The sequence below is a fragment of the Danio rerio genome, chromosome 6 (genome assembly GCF_049306965.1).
Source record: "Danio rerio strain Tuebingen ecotype United States chromosome 6, GRCz12tu, whole genome shotgun sequence".
Taxonomy (NCBI): Eukaryota; Metazoa; Chordata; class Actinopteri; order Cypriniformes; family Danionidae; genus Danio; species Danio rerio.
The window spans coordinates 18,651,351-18,666,220 of NC_133181.1; the positions used below are offsets into that span (position 1 = coordinate 18,651,351).

Consider the following 14,870-nt stretch of genomic DNA (forward strand, 5'->3'; position numbering starts at 1 on the left):
TACTTCCTGAATCCCCAACAACCCAAGAATGGCTAGAGATAGTATATAATATCTATGTGATGGAAAAAATTACATTCTCCCTTCGACTCCAAATTAATACATTTAGAAACATCTGGTCCAAGTGGACTGATTACGTTAGATTGCTCCATCCAATCTTCATAGAAATATAAAACTATTACTATCTAATTCCCATCCACATAACAAACATTTTTTCAATTTACGACCCATTGCACTCCCCCTCTTAATCCTCTTTTTAAATTAGTAATTCACAGTTGATAATAACCTAAAGTTGAATGAATAAATAAAAATTTGACCCTCTCTGACCTATGGAAATTTAGTATTGATATTATTTAAGTTACCTTTTTACTGTTATTTTCATATATTGTATTTGATGAAACCTTTATTTATTTATTTTTTTTATATATATATATTTTTTTTGTGTTCTGTTACTTTAGAGTTTGTGAAAAAGAAAAATGTTAAGCAGTGGGAAATGTTTTCTCTTAAGTGGAATCATTGTACTGTGTTTATTGCTACTACAAATAAAAAAAAAAATAAAAAAAGATTTGCATTATGAAATTACATTAGACTACTTACTATTAACCTGTGGGGGGCGGGCAGGGGCCATGCACTTTTCAAGTGATTTGTTTTCATGCATCACTCTGCAGTCTTCATAAACAAGATAATTAAATAACTTAAACTCAAAATAATCTTCCTTGTTTATTTATTTGACAAGTAACGTTATACTGGTGTGGGAGAACATATTTCTAACATTCAAGTACATCAAGGCACATTGCTGCACCTGTAAACTTTAACAGGCCTAAAGTTGAAGTCAATTTATTTTGCCCTCCCATTCATTCACAATAATGTTTCTGAAAATTTTTGCACTGTTTCCTAAAAAATAATTATTCTGGAGTCATAATAAGTCCTATTTTTTATTGTTTATTTTGTGCATTGATAATGACCAAGACACATTGAATGACAGTAAAAAGTAGCAATTTTACCCAATAAATGCTTTAGTAATATCAACTGATTTATATATAGTCATTCAAATGATCTTAAAACAATTAAAAACTGCAACAAACATTTATTTAGGCCCGAACTACAAAACCAAATGTAAAACTATTTTACTATCAGTTTTGCTTAAGTTGCACGCTAGTGTTGCAGGAGAGGGGAGTGGTCACTTAAAGATTTGCTATTTACGGGAGTTGTAGTCCATAGCAAAGTGTATTGTGGGTAGTGTAGTTCGACACGCATGCTGGATGATGTGAGCTCACTTTGTGCTGTGCTGTGCAGCTGAAGCTGAGGAAGAAAGTTTTACTTGGCTTTGTTTCATGTTCACTCAAGTTATTCCACCCGAGAGCTGTTCATAACTAGATAGAATAGACATAGAGATAGAAATAGAGATATATTGATCTCTGCAGCAGCTGCCGGAAAGCTGCGCGCTGCAGACGCAGCTGGTGTGAAAGGCAAACGGCTGCGTGCTGCTTCTGCTCTCCATACACGCTGCTCACGCACTGCTTTCGCTTGCGGTGTGAAACAGGCGTCAAAGGCAAACGCCTGCGTGCTGCTTCTGCTCGACATACGCGCTGCGCACGCTCTGCTCACGCACTGCTTTCGCTTGCGGTGTGAAACAGGCATAACATCCTTGCCGCAGCACCGAACTTAGGCACCGAAATTCAAACGCTGATTTAATACCGGTACGTACCGGTTACCTAGGTACCGGTGCTATAATGGCACCGGATTTCGGTACCCAACCCTACTTAAAAGTCACGTCTCGTCTTCAGTTTCGAGCCCAAGTAAACCGCGCTCTGGCACACCTCTTCCAACCAGGCCAGGGCCGCCAAAGTGTACCGCACCTGAGCCAGATTCGGAGCACTCACACTTCTCAAACGTTATGGGCCTGGGCACGGTACTGATAGCATAGTGTGAGTACACCCTGAAACTAAAAAGTGTTCATATTTACTGTTTGCGCTGCAAAAATAACTTAATTGCCATTTAATAGCAGACACTTGTAACTCAAGATCTCAAAGATATATAGAGAAATATAATAGAAGTACAACTATCCCCGGTCTCCCCCATACAAATATATCATATGTACATGCAACTTATATTTCAAAATGTATCAAAAATAATTTATAATACTTATGCTTTCGTGAGTATCTCTCTTCCCCCTGTTGAGGATTCATTATCTACAATGTAAATAACAGCCACAGACAAAACATCTATTTAACAATCTATGCCCACCACCACCCCCTTCCACTTGGAAGGACATCTATCCATGCAACCATACTTCTGCATTAAAAGGATATTCTTGACCATCAGTGTCCAGTCACCACTGAGGTGTGTGACTCCTATTTGTCTCCACATGCTCCACTCCAGTCTGTAAAAGACAAAGACACGACTAACAGAGCTCTACATGCTTGCTGAACTCCAGCAATGCACAAGCTGCTCTCCAGCGTTCTTCAGATAAATCTCCACTGATGCTCTTGTGAGTCTCCTTCTGTCTGTTGTGTCCATTACCTGAAAAAGAAACACCTGCTGCAAACAAGACATCTATCTAACTATTTACTGTATCTGAAGGAAATACCCAATCATCACTTAGTCTTTACAAATTAAAGTATATAATTTAAAAATGTTTTATTAAGTTAATTTGATTCAACTAAAAATGTAAGTCTACCTAATTTATTACGATGTACTTGTCAATACTGATGTGTGGTTCACTGTTTCTCCACATGCTCCATGCCAACCTGTCAAAGAGAAAGATATCAGGTCTTTAATCTCAATACATTTTTTTGGAAACAAACTCCATTGTTCAGTCTGTTCAAGCAGTTCTACCTGCTTCCTGAGCTCCCGGTCTTGCAGTATATCTCCACCATTCCGCTTGTGAGTCTCCATCTGCTCCACTCCAATCAGCAAACAAACAAAGACAGCCCCAAGTGCACAGTCCACACTTCTTTTTAAACGGTTAAATAAGAGCATCATCCGTGAATTTAAAGTGAACTTAATCTTTTTAAAATAAAAGAATATTGTCAGCGCAATAGCCTTGTGGTCAATGCGCTGACATATGGTGCAGTAGCACAATAGGGCTTCCCGAGTTCAAATCCCAGCTCGAAGACATTTCCCAACCCTACCCCCTTCTCTCTCTCCCACTTCGTTTCCTGTCCCATTACTGTCCTATCTAATAAAGGCAAAAAAGTAGAAAAAAAGGAGAATATTTTAGTGCACACACTACTTACACCATTTACACTACAAAATGGCATAGAATAGTGTACAAGTATGTGATTTGGAACGCACCCATAGACAGTACTGACAGAGCCCTACCTGCTGTTCTCCAGCATTTTCTAGATAAATGTCCACCGATGCTCTTTTGAGTCTCCCTCTTCTGCCTGCTCTCCATTAGCTGAAAAAGGAAAAACCTGACACAGACAAGGCCTAACTATCTATCTATACCAGTGGTTCTCAAAGTGTGGTACGCAGGCTTTCTTCTAGTGGTGCACGGAGGAATCACAGAATAATAATTAAAAATATATGAACGCCCTTTTACCCTTTGATGCGTATGATAACACCGATGTGATCAGCATTTGCTGTTCCCTGTACTGTATGATCACACTGTTATGATTAGTATGTTTAGTGCATCATGTCATCAGATGCTAAGATTGAAAAAAACTGTGGAGCTCTCGAGCAGATACGCACTAGTGAAGTGCTTTTCAGTTACTGCAAACTCAGGAGTTTCTACAAGCTGCATCATTGGTGAAATAATTATCACAAACGTGTTAAAGTGTTCATAGTTGTGTAAAATCATGTGTGTTTTCGATGTATAGCCGATACATATTTCGATATATATTTGTTTTGTAAATAGCCTAGCGGTGTGGCTTTTGATTTAGTTTGTTAAATGGTGCAGGTCGAAGAACAGACTAAAGCCAATTTTACCATGTTTGAACCTTGAAAAAACACAAAATGGAAGTTTGTGCACCGACGGAGCACCTGCAAACCTTACCCAAGTCGACCTGAAAACCGTGGTCGGATGCACAGTTTACACAAACTCCACGGTTTACTTATGATATGATCTCAATTCCACCAAATCATGGAAATGCTGCATTTATGAATTGATAAATCACTTATGAATTTTCTTCAGGGTATTTATAATCACTCACTTTTCTGAAACACATACTGTAAATGACGCGCTGTAAGCAGATCTAATCTCTAATTTAAATTGTAATAGTGAACGTTATATTTCAAATACAAGTTAATGTTTAGGGCCCTATCATACACCCGGCGCAATGTGGTGCAAGGCGCAGTGCAATAGACTTTTGCTAGTTTCAGCTTGGCGCAAGAGTGGTTTTGAGGCATTGCGCTACGCTGTTTAAATAGCAAATGCATTTGCGCTCATATGTGCGTCCATAGGCGTTCTGGTCTAAAAAGGAAGGCGTTCTGAGGCGCATTGCTATTTTGCGAAACAAAAATAGATTTTTAATTAGACCAAAACAAACCCGGTCTAAACTCCAGCGCAGAGTTGCACCTCGCTTACACACTGCTTAATACGCACAAGAGAGCAATAGGCAAATCTTTACATATGAAAAAAATTAAATATTAGGGATATAGAATATAATAAGAATAGATATAGGATATAAATATAAAGGATTAAAATATTACAAAACATATTATTTTCTAGCCTACATAAATATGAAAAATCACTGCTTTTATGTCTTCTTCATCTCAGAGGGCTTTTTCAGTTAATTTATAACAATTTGCTTTTGTATAATGTTATTATTATTAGCAGTATTATTTATTATCTCCATATTTATATTTGTTTTATGAAATACAAGCTTAGATTTGCCCACCTGTCAGGTTTTAGACCATATGGGGCACAGCATGTGTATTAGGATATAACTCAGGTTTTCTAACACACTTCGTTATTATTGTTCATTTATTCGTTTGCTGGAAATTATAACGGAATTTAGAAATAGTTTTGAAACGAATATTTGCGCTTAACAAACGTAATTAATTATTTATAGACTAATTGATGTCTGTGCGTAAAGATTTCCCTATCCAAGAGCGAAAGTGAAAGTAGATCGATTATCTCTCATTCTCATGCAGTAGATGCTCTGTTTAACAGTTTTCTGTAAAAAAAACTGTTAACTGTTTGCTAGTGAAATGCTCAGTTTTTCCACTTAGACTTACTATACGTCCTGTAAATAGCGAATGCGCTTATGGCGCGACACGGCTGGCTGTTAAAGGGAATGGGAGATGAGACTCTAATTGGTTTATTCTCAAAACACACCAATAACTCATTAAGAAAATAAACTCAACCCTTTTAGACCATGCGCCATGGCGCAAAGCGGATTTTCTCGTCTTTAAATTAGCAAAAATGCGTTCTGACACGCCCTGAAAGCGTTTGCGCCCTGCAATTTGCGCTCTGCACATGGACCGTCAAAAAAAAGCCCTTAGATTTGGAGAGAGCGGGGATAGTTGTAACACTTACAATCTCTACAACAAGGAACTAGTTACAAATCAGCTGATTCACTTCACACATGCTCATTTTAGTCCTCATACCACATATGAAAAAGTCCTGTGACAGACACAGCAGATATTAAACAGAAAAACTACACTTCAGCTAAGATTAGCTAATTAATTATTTTTAAGATATCATTCCCTGATTTGTAGTTAAACCCATGTAATCTGTGTGTCTGATTGTGGATATACTTAATCCACATTGTTGGTGATAATGTTTTAGCTGTTAGCTGTAGGAGAACAGATTCATGGCCACATAATGCTGGGTCAGTTGAAACAACAAAAGCTAGTAACTTGCTAGTCACATCAGTGAAATGTTACCACCAACCCCAAGCAGATTTAAAACTGTATTTATATGATTTAATTTCAGTATTGCTATAGCTTATAAAAGAGAAAGTCAAAAGTAGTTTGAGTTCAGTGTTTGACCTCTGTGGGCTCATGAAGCCTGCAAACACAAATAGTGTTCAATTGTTGAAGCTGATGCACATTTGCACATTTCATTCAGCTTTGTAACACAGAGACACACAAACTATACTGAAAGCTCAATGCTGAATAAAAAGCTTTCAAATCCATTTTATGTCATAATTCTCATTTTATGATGTTACAACTAACCCAGACTGTGGGCTGAATTGTAACATTTCACTCCTCCTGTTTGAGGGCTTACTCACACTATTTACAGTTGCCTTGAACCGGGCCGAAGCACATTTGTCCCCCCTCCCGTCTCACCTGACGGCCCGCACTCACATCGCATTTGGGACTGAGCATGCTTACGTCATCAATGATGCACAGTTCAGTAAGAAGCGCTCTCACTCAGCACAGTGGAAATTTCTTTAGTTATATCGTTTTCAAGAGTTCACACTTAGCTGATGACTGATTATAAGCAAGTTTAGCATGCTGTCCCGGGAGAGAGACCTGAGCTCAAAAGGTCCTTGAGCCCTGGGCTCCCTCCCGTTTGCCTCAGGTAGATCTCGACAACTCCCCCCATGATATGAGCTGATGACTAAAATAAATGCTATGAAGAGATATGCTGCTGAATGAGAGTTTGAATGTAGTGCTAAATTTAGATTGATCAATTCACTTGTAGTACATGTTTTTGGAATGTGGGAGGAAACCGGAGAACCCAGGGAAAACCCATGCGAGCACGGGAAGAACATGCAAACTATGCACAGAAATGACAGTCAGCCTGTTAAAGGACTAGAACCGGTGACGCTCTTGCTGTGAGGCTGCATTGCTACCCACTGGGCCACCGTGCCACCCTATGAAGGGAAAGCTGGAGAGGTAGGGGTGGAAGGGGTGACACGCAGTTAATTATTTCGCTGAACAGATCAGCCACTTTTGACGCTCATAAACAATTATAAAGTCATCGCGCTGCAGGAATTAAGAGGTTTGCTACAGGTGCAGCTGTCATGCAGTGAGGTGTTTGCGTCTTTAATAATCTACGACAGTTTGCATTCATTGAACAGTATGAATGATTAATAAATCCATATAAAACAGTTCCTTAAATGTCACGTCTCGTCTTCAGTTTCCAGCCCAAGTGAATCGCGCGCTGGCACACCTCTTTCAACCAGGCAAGGGCCGGCCAAGTGAACCGCACCTGAGCCAGATTCGGAGCACTCACACTTCTCAAACGATATGGGCCTGGGCACGGTACTGATGGCATAGTGTGAGTACGCCCTGAAACTAAAAAGTTTCACATTTACTGTTTACGCTGCAAAAATTACTTATTTGGCCATTTAATAGCAGACACTTGTAACTCAAGATCTCAAAGATATATAGAGAAATATAATAGAAGTACAACTATCCCCGGTCTCCCCCATACAAATATATCATAGGTACATACAACTTATATTTCAAAATGTATCAAAAATTATTTATAATACTTATGCTCTTGTGAGTGTCTCTCTTCCGCCTGTTGAGAATTCATTATCTACAATGTAAATAACAGCCACAGACAAAACATCTATTTAACAATCTATGCCCACCACCACCCCCTTCCACTTGGAAGGACATCTATCCATGCACCCATACTTCTGCATTAAAAGGATATTCTTGACCATCAGTGTCCAGTCACCACTGAGGTGTGTGATTCCTATTGGTCTCCACATGCTCCACTCCAGTCTGTAAAAGACAAAGACACGACTAACAGAGCTCTACATGCTTGCTGAACTCCAGCAATGCACAAGCTGCTCTCCAGCGTTCTTCAGATAAATCTCCACTGATGCTCTTGTGAGTCTCCTTCTTCTGTTTGTTGTGTGTCCATTACCTGAAAAAGAAACACCTGCGGCAGACAAGACATCTATCTAACTATTTACTGTATCTGAAGGAAATACCCAATCATCACTTAGTCTTTACAAATTAAAGTATATAATTTAAAAATGTTTTATTAAGTTAATTTGATTCAACTAAAAATGTAAGTCTACCTAATTTATTACGATGTACTTGTCAATACTGATGTGTGGTTCGCTGTTTCTCCACATGCTCCATGCCAACCTGTCAAAGAGAAAGATATCAGGTCTTTAATCTCAATATATTTCTTTGGAAACAAACTCCATTGTTTAGTCTGTTCAAGCAGTTCTACCTGTTTCCTGAGCTCCAGATTTTCAAGTATATTTCCACTGTTCCTGTGACTCTTCTACTTCTGCTCCACTCCAACCTACAAATGACAAAAGCTGCGTCCCAAAAGGCACGCTATACACTATGAACTTATACACTATGTACTTATGCACTTACACACTCAACAGCATAGTATATGAATGTAGTGTCCCAAATAGAACACAATCGGTTATTTACTAACCGCAAATTCAGCTGTCGTGCATTGAGAAGTTTGCGTATTTAATAAACTACGGCAGTTTGCGTTCAATGAACAGTAAGAATGATTAATAAATCCATATGAAACAGTCCCTTAAAAGTCACGTGTCGCTTTCAGTTTCGGGCCCAAGTGAACCGCACTCAGACCCACCTCTTCCAACCGGGCCAGGGCCGGCCAAGTGAACCGTGCTTGAGCCTGATTCAGCGCACTCACACTTCTCAAACGATCCGGGAAACGGGCCTGGGCACGGTACGGATGGCATAGTGTGAGTAGGCCCTTAGTGAAACAAATGACCAAACTGTCAAATAATACTTGCCATGAGTATAATCACTTTCACCATCAGGAAGCAGCATAATCACTCTTGTTGGAGAATTTTTCTTTCATAATCCAAAATAAAGTAATCAAACTTAAGCTCCTGATAGCTCCACTGATGCTCTTGTGAGTCTCCCTCTTCTGCCTGCTCTCTCTCCATTACCTGAAAAAGAAAAACCTGACAAAGACAAGGCCTAATTACTATCTACAACAACCAGCACTCCTTCATCTTGGAAGGACGTCCATCGATTCACACGTCCACCTAATTTAAAAAAAAATTAAATTCCTGACCATCCAGTCATTGCTGAGGTGTGTGATTCCTTCTTTTCTCCATGTGGTGCCATCTGATCTGTAAAATACAATAGAAAGATGTCAAGTCATTCATTAATCTAATACCATTCTTTGGAAGTTTCATCTACCATTGTCTCCAGTCTGGTTCTGTTCTAAAACTAACAAATAATATTTCACACCTATAAGTAAATACTCTACTAGATGACAATCTATAAACTTAGAAGAGATAAATGTGCTACAATAATTAGTAAAACTGTAAATAAAACAAAAAACAATCAAAAGCTACAAATGTTGAACAGGCCAACAGCATAAATTACTAATAAATAATACAACAGCCAGACAATCTATCTGACAACAGACGTGCAGTAATATTCAATGTGGTAACTCTGACAGCATACAAATACATTAGAACAGATCAATTTATCCGATCATATAACAAATAACAATCTGCAAATGTTAAGTTAGATAGCGATATACAAATGAAGCATACAAACAAAAATATTGTATCTATTTCTGTCTATCTGAAGGAAATATCTGACAACCACTTACTGCCCCATTAAGACCAGGTTTTCCACTCACTGAAGCACCACAAGCACATCTCCTGTGAGTTCCAGTGTCTCTCCTAGTGAGGTGTCTCCTGGTTCCTCGTTTAGTCTTCATCCTGTTTGCTGTCTGTGGTATCCGTCTCCAGTCTCCAAGCCTGCATAATCAAATATCCAATTCAGGTTAATGGACTTATTATCTGCATCAATAAACTCACCTGCTTATACTCACCTGACGTCCTGTTATATTACTGAACTGAATGTCGTCCCTTCTGTGACACTTACTCTGTAAAAATGTAATTGTATAAGTTTAAAATGTTTTATAAAGTTCAGTTGACTCAACTTAAAGTTTAAGGCTGTACCTAATTTATTACGATGCACTTGTCATTACAGTGTGTTTCCCTGTTCCTTCACATGCTCCATGCCAACCTGTCAAAGAGAAAGATATCAGGTCTTTAACTAATTTTAATACATTTCTTTTGAAACTAACTCCATTGTTTAGTCTGTTCAAGCAGCACTACCTGCTTCATGAGCTCCAGGTCTTCAAGTATATCTCCACCGTTCTCCTTCTTCTGCTCCACTGCTCTTGTGAGTCTCCCTCTTTTGCCTGCTCTCCAATACCTGAAAAAAGGAAAAACCTGACACAGACAAGGCCTAACCACCCATCTATACCAGTGGTTCTCAAAGTGTTGTACGCGGGTTTCCTTCTAGTGGTATGCAGAGGAATCACTGAATAATAATTAAAAATATATGAACGCCCTTTTACCCTTTGATGCAAACGATAACAGATGTGATCAGCATTGGCTGTTCCCTGTTCTGTAAGATCACACTGTTATGATTAGTATGTTTAGTGCATCATGTCATCAGATGCTAAGAATCTAAAAAAAACTGTGGAGGGCTTAAGCAGATACATGTTAGAGAGGTGCTTTTACAGACAAGTCCTGTTGGCATTTCAGTTATTTCAGTGCAAACTCAGGAGAATTATTGGTAAAATAATTATCACTAATGTGTTAACATGTGTTAGTAGTTGTGTAAAAAAATCCATTTATGATTTATAGCCTGAAGTCATTTGTTATGTAAATAGTTTAGCGGTGTGGCTTTCGATTTAGTTTGTTGCCTCAGATTTAAATTAATCTGGATGTGATTCAAATGGTGCGGAACCTTACCCGAGTCGGCCTGAAAACGGTGGTCAGTTGCACAGTTTACACAAACTCTATGGGCTCTATTTTGACAGTCCATGCGCAGAGCGCAAAACCCAGGGTGCAAACGCTTTCAGGGTGTGTCAGAATGCATCTTTGCTAATTTAAGGACAGAAAAATCTGCTTTGCGCCGTGGCGCATGGTCTAAAAGGTTTGAGTTTATTTTCTTATTGAGTTATAGATGTGTTTTAAGAATAAACCAATCAGAGTCTCATCTCCCATTCCCTTTAAGAGCCAGCTGCGTCGCGCCATAAGCGCATTCGCTATTTACAGGATGTAAAGTAAGTCTAAGTGGAAAAACTCAGCATTTTACAAGCAAACAGTTAAAAGTTTTTTTTAACAGAAAACTGTTAAACAGAGCATTTACTGCGTGAGAATGAGAGATAATCGATCTACTTTCACTTTCGCTCTTAGATAGGGAAACCTTTATGCACACACATTAATTAGCCTATAAATAATTAATTTTGTTTGTTAAGCGCAAATATTCGTTTCAAAACTATTTCTAAATTCAGTTCTAATTTCTAGCAAACGAATAAATGAACAATAACAACAAAGTGTGCTTAAAAACCTGAGTTATATCCTAATACACATGCTGTGCCCCATATGGTCTAAAACCTGCAGGTGGGCAAATCTAAGCTTGTTTTTAATAAAACAAATATAAATATGGAGATAATAAATAATACTGCTAATAATAATAACATTATACAAAAGCAAATTGTTATGAATGAACTGAAAAAGCCTCCCGAGATGAAGAAGAAATAAAAGCAGTGATTTTTCATATTTATTTATGCTAGAAAATAACATGATTTGTAATATTTTAATCCTTTATACTTATTTCCTATATTTATATTCTTATTATATCCTATATATATCCTTAATATTTAAATTTTTTCATATGTAAAGATATTTGCGTATTGCTCTACATCTTGTGTGTAGGCTATTAAGCAGTCTGTAAGCGAGGCGCAACTCTGAGCTGGAGTTTAGACCGGGTTTGTTTTGGTCTAATGAAAAATCTATTATAGTTTCTCAAAATAGCAACGTGCCAGCAGTGCGCCTCAGAACACTTTCCTATTCAGACCAGAACGCCTATGGGCGCACATATAAGTGCAAATGCATTTGCTATTTAAACAACGTGGTGCAAAACAGCAAAACAACACTTGCGTCAAGGTGAAACTAGCAAATAACATTTGCGCCGCGCCTTGCGCTGCATTGCGCCGGGTGTATGATAGGGCCCTATGTTTTACTTAAGATATGATCTCACTTCCACCAAATTATGGAAATGCTGAATCTATGAATTGATACATCACGCATGAATTGGTCAAACAGTGTATTTATAATCACTAGGGATGCACCGATTCCAATACCAGTATCGGGGCGACACTTAAAATACTCATACTCATATCGTACATAAAAAGGCAGATACCACGCACAGATCCCACTCAACAGTAATTTACTACATGGATGTGATTTGTTATCCTACCTGACCATTGTCTTAATAATTAGCCTAATGTATTATATATTTATAGCTTAGTCCTTATAAACAATCCTTTTAAAAATACATTATTAATGAATCTATCGGCTACTGAAGAATAAACCGAACATGAAATATGATCCTTGCATAATGATCACAGCAAAACAAGCTAGCACTCATGTTAATATAAACTATAAATAAAAAAAACGAAAGAAATTTTAAGTAATGGAACATTATGTAAAAAATCTAAAGACTACAGGGTAAATAAAAGCACCTCATCAGAGCTGAACATTACTGCGGTCACTGCGCCCGTCTCAGTTTACAGCTTCTGTAAAGATCAGACAGCCTATACAGATCACACAATCTCAATAAATACCATGTAAGTGTATAAATATTTTGATAAGTATTGTTAATAGAATATTTATAATGATATGATTTTGCTTGTGATTATATCGATACTTGCACTGAGCTCTCACGGGCACGCTCTCTCTCACCAGTGACAGTTGACATGCGCCGCATAAGGGCGCTATACATACACACCACGCAGCATACACTGGCAAGATGACAAGTGCTGAACTCCAAGGGACCAGTTTTACTTGTTGCCGATTTGTGTGTTGTTCCTTTTTTAAAAAGGCCTTTTATTTTTAAAATCTCTCAAGTTAATAATGGCTATCGGGTCACATAATCTCCCTCAGAGATATTTGAGCTCAATAACGTGGTGCGCAGTATGACTATTGACCAACATCGCCCTGTAAGTGTAGGCCTACAGCTCTGGTGTGTTATGAATTGCATGTTTTAAATGACAGCGAGACATGCTACATATAGTTTTTCATGTAAAATATACATTCTAACTAGGGATGCTCATTTTGGTTAATTTTGCTAACCGACAACTGCCGCTCAATAATCGGTTATTAACGGTTAACTGGTCAGATTACTATTAATTTTATATTAAACAAATTGACATGTCTATTTTGTGTCTGACACTTTAAATATTGCATAAAATACTAATTTATTTTTATATGCTAGCATATTAATAATAGAACAATACAACAGAGCATTTTCACGTACCTGCAGTGTTTAGCACAGAAGAACAGAATAATCTAAATAAAATGAATAAAATAAATAGGACTGCCCTAAATTATTTTGCACTTAAATAAGTAATTTATATTACTAATCGAAAACACTGACTGATTTTTTTCCAATCATATTTTTGTCTTCCGTCAAATAAAATAGCTGACTTCCTCAAATCGCTCGCTCCACGGAAAATATGCATTTAGTTAATGCCCCGCTGTTATTATTATAATCACAAAACCTTTTTACATTTTTAATAGAAATCATTATTTTAAAGATTATGTCTTGCTATGGTTTCCTTTCTCTCCATCGCGCTCAAGTGCGCGCGCTGCGTGATGAAAAGACAACAACAACGCGCGCATATGTTGACTTTTTGTAAACAGTTTTTTGTTTAAATATGATATTGCATTAATGTGCATACATGCTTTATATGCTGTAAAATAAAAGGTAAAGCCTATTTGTTGCGTTTATGATGCAGATCCAGGTCAACATCAGCGCTTTTTTTGGCATCAACACGTCTGTTTGAAGCAATATTCTTCTTCCATTTTGCTTCTTTGGCAAATGTGTCTGTAGGCACGGGTTATACATTATCGTCTCGCAAGTTAAGTATGTCTTGCAGTTGAACAAGTGGCCAAGCACAGCTAACGTGCTTTTTTCATTCCAAAAACGCGAGGCGCACCTCACTGCCTTTATGTTGACAAGGAAAAAAGAAGAGAAGAAGCGCGGTCCTCTTATGAAACGACTGAATCAGCTGGGTATCAATTGTGCAAAAGTGTTGCTGTCTATGTTGATAAAATTGTAATATTTAATAATATTATGATATTCAAGATTTGTACATTCATACAGCTCTGGATAACTTAAAACAGCGATTAGACCTTCAGAGCGGTGTTAATGCGTCCTGAAGTAAAGCGAAACGGCCATAAACGCCAGCAAGATAGAGTGATTATATGTAGAGTCATACTTTATCTATAAATAAAGTATAACTATAGAAACTGTTCATCTTAACTGAAAGCTTCTGCGTGTTTGCTGGCCTCACGCATCGCGCACCTGTCAGTCATTCAGTCAGTCAGCACGTAACCCCAAAGGATTAAACAATAGCGCACAGCACTATATGGTTACAAAAAAGTTTGCGCTGTTATAATCCACTTACCTTTTAATACGTTTTGTTGCGATTATAATCCGCTATTAAAAACAACAACAACAATAACTGAATGTTTTGAATGGGTAATGTAGCCGTGGCTGGATGCATTTTGGTCCCCGCCATGGAAGAATGAATGTAGCGGAAACCAAGCTCTTTAAAAGTTCTCTGTAGTTGTCTTGACAACACAAACTGCTGCTCTGGGATGAGCCGCGTGCAAAAGATGCCCCTCTTAACACAAAGGCGCATTCAATCGGCCGCTTATGCAGCCAAACTAAAAATATATAAAATAATAATTTTAATCGTTTAACTGATAGCATTAATCGGTCACAAACGCACCCTTTCGGTTAACGGTTAATCGATTATTTTGAGCATCCCTAATTCTAACCCAGTACACAATAAAATAATATTTTTTGAATGGCTTGCCTATTGGCAGTATATATAACCGTTAAGCTTAAATAGGCTAAACACATTTAATTAATATTACAACACATTAATACAAACTAGCCACCCTTTGTATATTTTT

General features: G+C 37.8%; 1 long non-coding RNA gene across 4 annotated transcripts; it reads right to left on the reverse strand.

Moving 5' to 3' along the window:
- Nucleotides 1-438: 438 nt before the first annotated feature.
- LOC101884887 (uncharacterized) lies at nt 439-13,320 on the reverse strand. 4 transcript variants are annotated; one of them, XR_012407891.1, is made up of 10 exons: nt 9,987-13,320; nt 9,828-9,894; nt 9,698-9,751; nt 9,473-9,623; nt 8,924-8,981; nt 8,637-8,810; nt 8,471-8,560; nt 8,090-8,164; nt 2,678-2,747; nt 439-2,520 (listed from the first exon to the last, which is right to left on the reverse strand). It is a non-coding gene; the product is annotated as an uncharacterized lncRNA (long non-coding RNA). The 4 variants fall into 4 exon arrangements; XR_012407890.1 differs by lacking the exon at nt 8,471-8,560 and having other exon boundaries at nt 8,090-8,180; XR_012407889.1 differs by lacking the exons at nt 439-2,520; nt 2,678-2,747; nt 8,471-8,560 and adding exons at nt 5,668-7,789; nt 7,932-8,001 and having other exon boundaries at nt 8,090-8,180.
- Nucleotides 13,321-14,870: the final 1,550 nt, after the last annotated feature.